The sequence below is a fragment of the Engraulis encrasicolus genome, chromosome 21 (genome assembly GCF_034702125.1).
Source record: "Engraulis encrasicolus isolate BLACKSEA-1 chromosome 21, IST_EnEncr_1.0, whole genome shotgun sequence".
NCBI lineage: Eukaryota > Metazoa > Chordata > Actinopteri > Clupeiformes > Engraulidae > Engraulis > Engraulis encrasicolus.
The window spans coordinates 6308687-6315172 of NC_085877.1; the positions used below are offsets into that span (position 1 = coordinate 6308687).

The 6486-nt window shown below is 43.2% G+C and overlaps 1 non-coding gene across 1 annotated transcript; it reads right to left on the minus strand.

The window, feature by feature from the left end:
• Window positions 1-507: 507 nt before the first annotated feature.
• trnag-ccc (transfer RNA glycine (anticodon CCC)) lies at window positions 508-578 on the minus strand. The gene has a single exon. It is a non-coding gene; the product is annotated as a tRNA-Gly (tRNA).
• Between the last annotated feature and the right edge of the window lie 5908 nt (window positions 579-6486).

Sequence of the window (6486 nt, forward strand, 5' to 3'; positions counted from 1 at the left end):
AACTCTTGCCAGAATTTGAAGCAGTGATTGGTTAATGGATTTTAAGGGTCCCTTATAATCTTTGGACGTACTCGAGGAATGTGCATGTAAAACGTGCTTAAACCCTTTTCAATGGGTTGAATTGTTTCAACAAGGCTTCTCACTGTGTTATCATTTTGTATTTTAGTGAAAGTGAAAGAAAAGTCAAAGTGAAAGAAAGCCCATTGGGAAACTCCAACTCCCATTGTCATTGTGACACAGCACTCCACAGCACACAGGTGAACACTGCACACAACGAAATTGCATTTATTCCTCACCCGTGCAAGAGGGCAGCCCTCAGTGGCGCCCCATGGGGAGCAGTGCGGTGGGACGGTACCATGCTCAGGGTACCTCAGTCATGGAGGAGGATGGGGGAGAGCACTGGTTGATTACTCCCCCCACCAACCTGGCGGGTCGGGAGTCGAACCGGCAACCTCTGGGATGTAAGTCTGACGCCCTAACCGCTCACCCATGACTGCCCAAACATCGTGCGCCGCCCGGGAATCGAACCCGGGTCGCAAGAATGGGAATCTTGCATGATACCACTACACCAGCGGCGCACTGTAGCATTTTATCCCACTTCCCCACGGCATTCGAGAAGGAACTTCAAAATTTCTTAAAGATTTATCTATTATTCATCTATTAGATGAATTTTGAGGCAGTGGTCTTGAGTTTAAGTTGATTCATGAACTGATTTTTACGACTTAACTCTCATTCAATGTGATTCACAATGAACCTTACAGATGACACAACTCTGTTAGCCTGGACATGCCCATACTGAATGTGACTGCTCAAAATAGCACAAGTTAAGGTAATTTGGCCAACCATCCTATCTCCCGATTCTCCAATATTTCAAATCTGCCTAGGATTCTGAACCATTTACTGTACTTCCAATACGTATTTGTAGTGTATTTCCAATGTGTTTAAGCCGATGATGCATTAGTTGTCATTGGTCCTGACGGTAGGTGAGTGAAAAGAATGAATTATCTGATTTATTGTTGCTTCAACTGGCATAGAAAGCAATTTCATAGACATGTGCCCTCTTGAGCTTACAAGGTGATTTGGCCAGACCAACCCTTGCAGAGTTGAATTTGTGATAGCCAGGCTACAATTCTGTTCAATAGATATAAAAAGAAGGTTATTTGTGAGAAATATAATGTAGCAACATTTTACAGCTCATTTTGAGGAAACCACATTGCTCTGAGCAGAGATGTGACTTTGACTTGAATTAAAAGACTTTACTTGGCAATATTAGGAATGACTTGTGACTTGAATTTAAGTTGTACTCTACTGACTCGAGACTCGACTTGACTTGAAAGTTTTAGCTTGCAATGGCATGTCAAGTCTACATTCCATTTTCTGCATTTACATGTGAAAATATTACATGAAAAAAGACAATTAAATAATTTGCCATTAACCAGTACTAATAGGTCTACTATTTTTGTTAGGAACGTGACTAGCAAAGGGAGAGATGCATAGCAGTGTATAGAGTAATGAGTTTTTTTTAAAGCGAAAGACTTAGGAAAATGAGACTTGGACTTTGCTTGGGTACAACTTGGACTTGACATGGTCAAATGTGTCTTAATTTGGGACTTGTCTCTGACTTGATTGGAAGGACTTGAGACTTACAGTACTTGTGACTTGCAAATTAGCGACTTGGTCCCATCTAAGGACAGGTGCTAGATGTGTGCTGGGAGAATATAGAGGGTGATTCGGGTTTAGAGATGGGACAGGTCTGAAATAAAGCAGGGGCTTTGAGAGGGAGCAATTTTGTAAATGTGAGGAAATAAGCAAAGCCTTAACTTTTCAACCTCTTAACCTCACCTCTGTGAGAACTTGGGTGAAGCCTGCCACATTTATGTAATGTAGTTCTTCTGCCAGTCTAGACATTTGCTGTGTCTTGGGGAGAAAACATTTGTTTTTCTCCGCTGCCAAGAAAGATTTCAGAAAGGAGCTGCAGACACCAGTATTTAAGAGACATTCCTTTTGTTTTGGGGCGGTGTACAGTTACTGTTTCTGAGATGCCCAAGTAGTTGGATAAGTCAGGGTAAGTAATACTGATTTGGAAACCTAAGTCTAAGATAACATGATTTTTGAAACAGATGTGTTTGATTTGAATTTTAAAATAAATACGTGGGATTTTTGTTCCAGAGTACTGAGGGGTTGACTGGAAGCGTCAAAAAGGATATTTTTCAGCCTTCTGCTTTTTATTCCTTTCTTCGCTTTTGATGAAGGGAGCCAGTGGAGCTCTGGCCTTGCACAGTAGGTGGCCACTCTTGTCTACGCCAGAGTAGGCTCAATATTGTAAGTGTTCCACACGGAAGGTGAGGCAATCATTGACCACCACTTTTCTTGTCTTCATTCTGGAATTTAAAAAAAAACTAAAGTCCCTGGTGAACTTCTGGAGGAATAGACTGGTGCGAGTTGAGATAATTTGCTTGTCCCTGGTCATATAAGAGGGAGGGATGCTACGTGTCTGGAATGTTGTTATATAAGGAGCTATTCTGACATATTAACAGTTACAGGATCTGTCCTGTGCAATCGAATAGGATTTTTGCTAATGAGGAAGCTTTTTTTCTCTTGTGCGCACATGGTCACTGTCAGTGATGATTGAGAATGAAGTCGTTGATCTGGGAATTTAAAAGGACCATACTCAGGAAATAAGGACTTTTAATTGATAATAAGGATGCTGATTTCAGTGAATATTTCTACAAAGCCACACCCAAGCCATTGTTTCATTGTTCTCTCTTGATACCATGGGTTAGTATAAAATATATTACTACTCTTCATGGAACAATGATGATATTGAGGGTGCCGGAGGCATACTCTTTTTGGTCATCTGACCTATTATGTTAGTCTGTGTGTGTGCACATACATGCATGTGTTTGTCTGTCTGTCACAGTTTTTCTATTTGCGTGATACATTTTTGATCAAATTGTGTGTAGCAATACTCTATAAAAGGTAAATTAACTGAAAAGCTTTTGGAGGCCAATATTTTTCAAATGACTGACGTAACAGAGGTATTCCCGCGCAGTTCTCCCCCCTCAGGGCCGCCTCGTCAACGCATCGGTTCGGCAATGGAAGGCACAGTACGAGACCGCTGAGCTAAAGGGCCGGTCCGATAGCCCAATGCTACTGCCGTGTATTGAGCCTTCGGGTGGGTGGTTTATTAACGTTCCACACCAGACTGTGCTAGTTGGCCTCCATTACACTGACTTTCAAGGTGTCTGCGGGGGCATCAGGATTTAGAAATCGCTTTGGAGTCAATGTACTCTAAACTTATTTTCAACGAGGATGCAAAACTGTTTGATAACAGTAGTTCATTTTATTGGAAATGTAACCTCTGATGAGATTTCACAATGAGAATATTTGAGCAAGGGCTGGATTGGTAATTTGGCATACAGGGTTTTTTCCTATGCTGTTCTGGTTTTCTTACGTCACTGGCGCACAATCTTAGAGGTGGTGGCCATTGGTCCATCTTCAATATTTAAAGTGTACTGATTAGAATATTGTATGACAGCAGCCTGTGTCTACATGAGGGGCCAGTCTAAGCCCAGGTGGTTTTAGGGCCCAGTCAAGTGATTTGAGCTATTTAAAAAAAAAAAAAAGATGTTGAGCTTTATTTTGATGTTTCACTTGAAGCATATGGGCAACAGGCAACTACTCAGAACTATCCACCATTGCTCCTCATTACAAAAGACTCATCTTCTGGTAAATGTTCACGAGTCACATGAGCGTGATTCCCTCTTGTTCTGAACATTACACAGCACTACTGCTGACAGCAGCATAGTCCCCCTCTCACGAAAGGAATCCACAAGCCGAAGGGACTGACACAGCCAAGCTCTATCGGAGCATATTTGGGGTCATCGCATTGGAACCAAGCCACCAGGAATGTGGCTGCTCCCTGTGAGTTCTCAATGTGGTCAGGACTTCTCAAGTTTGTTGGTCAACCAGCGGTCAGAACCTGGAGTTTTGGACCAATGCTCTCAGATTGTTATCCCCGCATTCCTGAAATAGCCGCGGCGGTGCTGTTCTCCGCTCCTTCCCTTCCTCTGCTGCAAGCACTGATTGGATGCTGCCACTCAGCAGCCCCCCGACTGAGCAGCGATCCAAAGAATGTTTCACACCTCAAATCCTAGAGAACCTTGTAAGGTGCTGACAGCTGATTGCTAAAGCGAAAATGCTTTCAGTTGCTGCCTCTGGCCAAAACGGTCCAATTTCCATTCCTGCCTTCTCTCTCTTCGGTTATGCCATTTCTTGTTCATGCCCAGTTTCCTCCCTTGGCTCTCTCTGCTCTCATCACCATATTGTCTGTCCCTATAACTCCTGACCGGACTCTCCTCATGCCAAGGGTAAAGCAGACCAGAATGTCAATTTCGATCAGACCGGTGTGTGCAAACAAAAAAAATTATACAAAGTATGAGTAAATGTCTGTCTGCGCCTGCAGTTTTAACAATATAAGACAAGCCATCACAAGAATGAAAGATTCAAGCTGAAGTGAGTTTACCTCCATTCTCTAAGACACTTGGATTCTAGGAGACTGTTTATCACTCAGTGGTCCATACTTTGTCAAACTGACTCCCTAAAGAGTGCGGTGCCAACGGGCAAACACCCAAATCCACTCAGCAACCCAGACATTTGATTTGCGCACGGGTTAGATGAGCTGGATTTTGGCCTCTGTGGTACCAAAGAGTGTCTATGCGTTTGACACAGCACTCTTACAACATAACCACAGCGACTTTTAGCATGTTAATTTCGGACTGTTCTGCCATTTTCAATGCCCCTTATCCCATCCCTGTGCGTCAGGCACATTCCATGGTTCACCTCTGTCTGGACTTAGAATCTGAGAAATTGTAACGCTGTCTGTTGAAAACTCAATCCACCCCCAACTTTCTATTTTCCACATTATATCTGGGAGTTTTGTCTACGTAGAGCGTGGAATTATGCTAATCAGTGACGGTGGCTAAAACGCTGATGATTACCCTGATTCAGATGTCTGAGAGAGCCCCAGCGTTCATGACCCATATCGACTGGGAAAGGGAACCGCACTGCAATGAGAGCTTGAGAAAAGTGTGTGTGTGTGTGTGTGTGTGTGTGTGTGTGTGTGTGTGTGTGTGTGTGTGTGTGTGTGTGTGTGTGTGTATACACGCGTTTGTGTGTGTGTGTGTGTGTGTGTGTGTGTCTGTGTGTGTGTAGCTTTGCACTAACTTCTCCTCTGCCCCTGCTCCGCCCTCTCTCTCTCTCTCTCTCTCTCCCTCTCTCTCTCTCTCTCTCTCTCTCTCTCTCTCTCTCTCTCTCTCTCTCTCTCTCTCTCTCTCTCTGATGCTGAGCATATGGCGAGAAGCGGCAGACGTCTGCAGAAGACATCTCTCTGGATCTCTTCCCGTTCAATTTCCTCTGCTGGCTCTATTGGAAGACACACATAAAATACAACAATAAAACGGGAAGAATACAAACGGCGTGGGTCTGTTAACTTCTACACTGTTTAAAACACACACCAAAAGGTTAGACAGTAATAATAACCACACAGTATCACTTTTTAGATTCACATTCCAGGATGAAGGTGCTATACATTTCACAGGGAGCACACAAGGATAAACGGATTCAGACCAAACTAAAGAGGCTATGTTGCAGGCAGTATTGCAGCGTTAAGGCTCCAGGCAAGTTCCTAAGGCCAGACTTGCTCCAAGATCGACCCCGAGTTTAAGTGCTTTTTAAAGATCTATTATGCAAAGTGGTGTCATTCACAAAATGTCAAGGAAGGAAGCAACTATACCGCAGGTAGTAGTAGTAGAGGTAGTGTGGTCATTTCCTCAGGAGGCAGATGATGATTGCCTGTGAGTCATCCCGTTGCAATCTCCTCGTATTTCTCACCACACGCTAATCTCTTCCAGTCAGGTAAAAAAAAAAAGATTCAGGACATTTTGAAGAAACCTGGCCCCAGGTGTTATCCTGTGTCAGATTTAGTGGTTCTCTTACTTCAACAACCTACCTGTAAAACTCAGTCACAGAGCTCTCCCTCATAGAGAATGCTATGCTACTCTTTCACAACAACCTCAACTCCCGATTGATATTTAAAATATTAATGTAAGGTTCTGGTTCATGGTTCATGGCTACTGCATCATGCCGGTTCTGATTTTCAACTAAATATTCATGCTGTACTACTATATATCTTGCTTTCCAAAACACCCCAAAAGGTGTTCTACTTGGATTCCATTCAAGAGTCTTTGGCAGGCAGCCGCAGGGCACTGAACACTCGCTTTTCATTCACAAGAGCTGTGCATCCATTGTGGTATTGAGCAAGGTGTCGATTCCCTGAGGACTGTGCTGGTGTGTTTTTTTATTTGGGCATTTTCTGTTGCTTAATGTTAATAATGAATCATTTTTAGTGTTCAGAACGTGGCTGTGTTAGTTTTGGCAACAATTACTCTGGTGGTTTCCGATGACTATTACGGTTGTGACATCGTG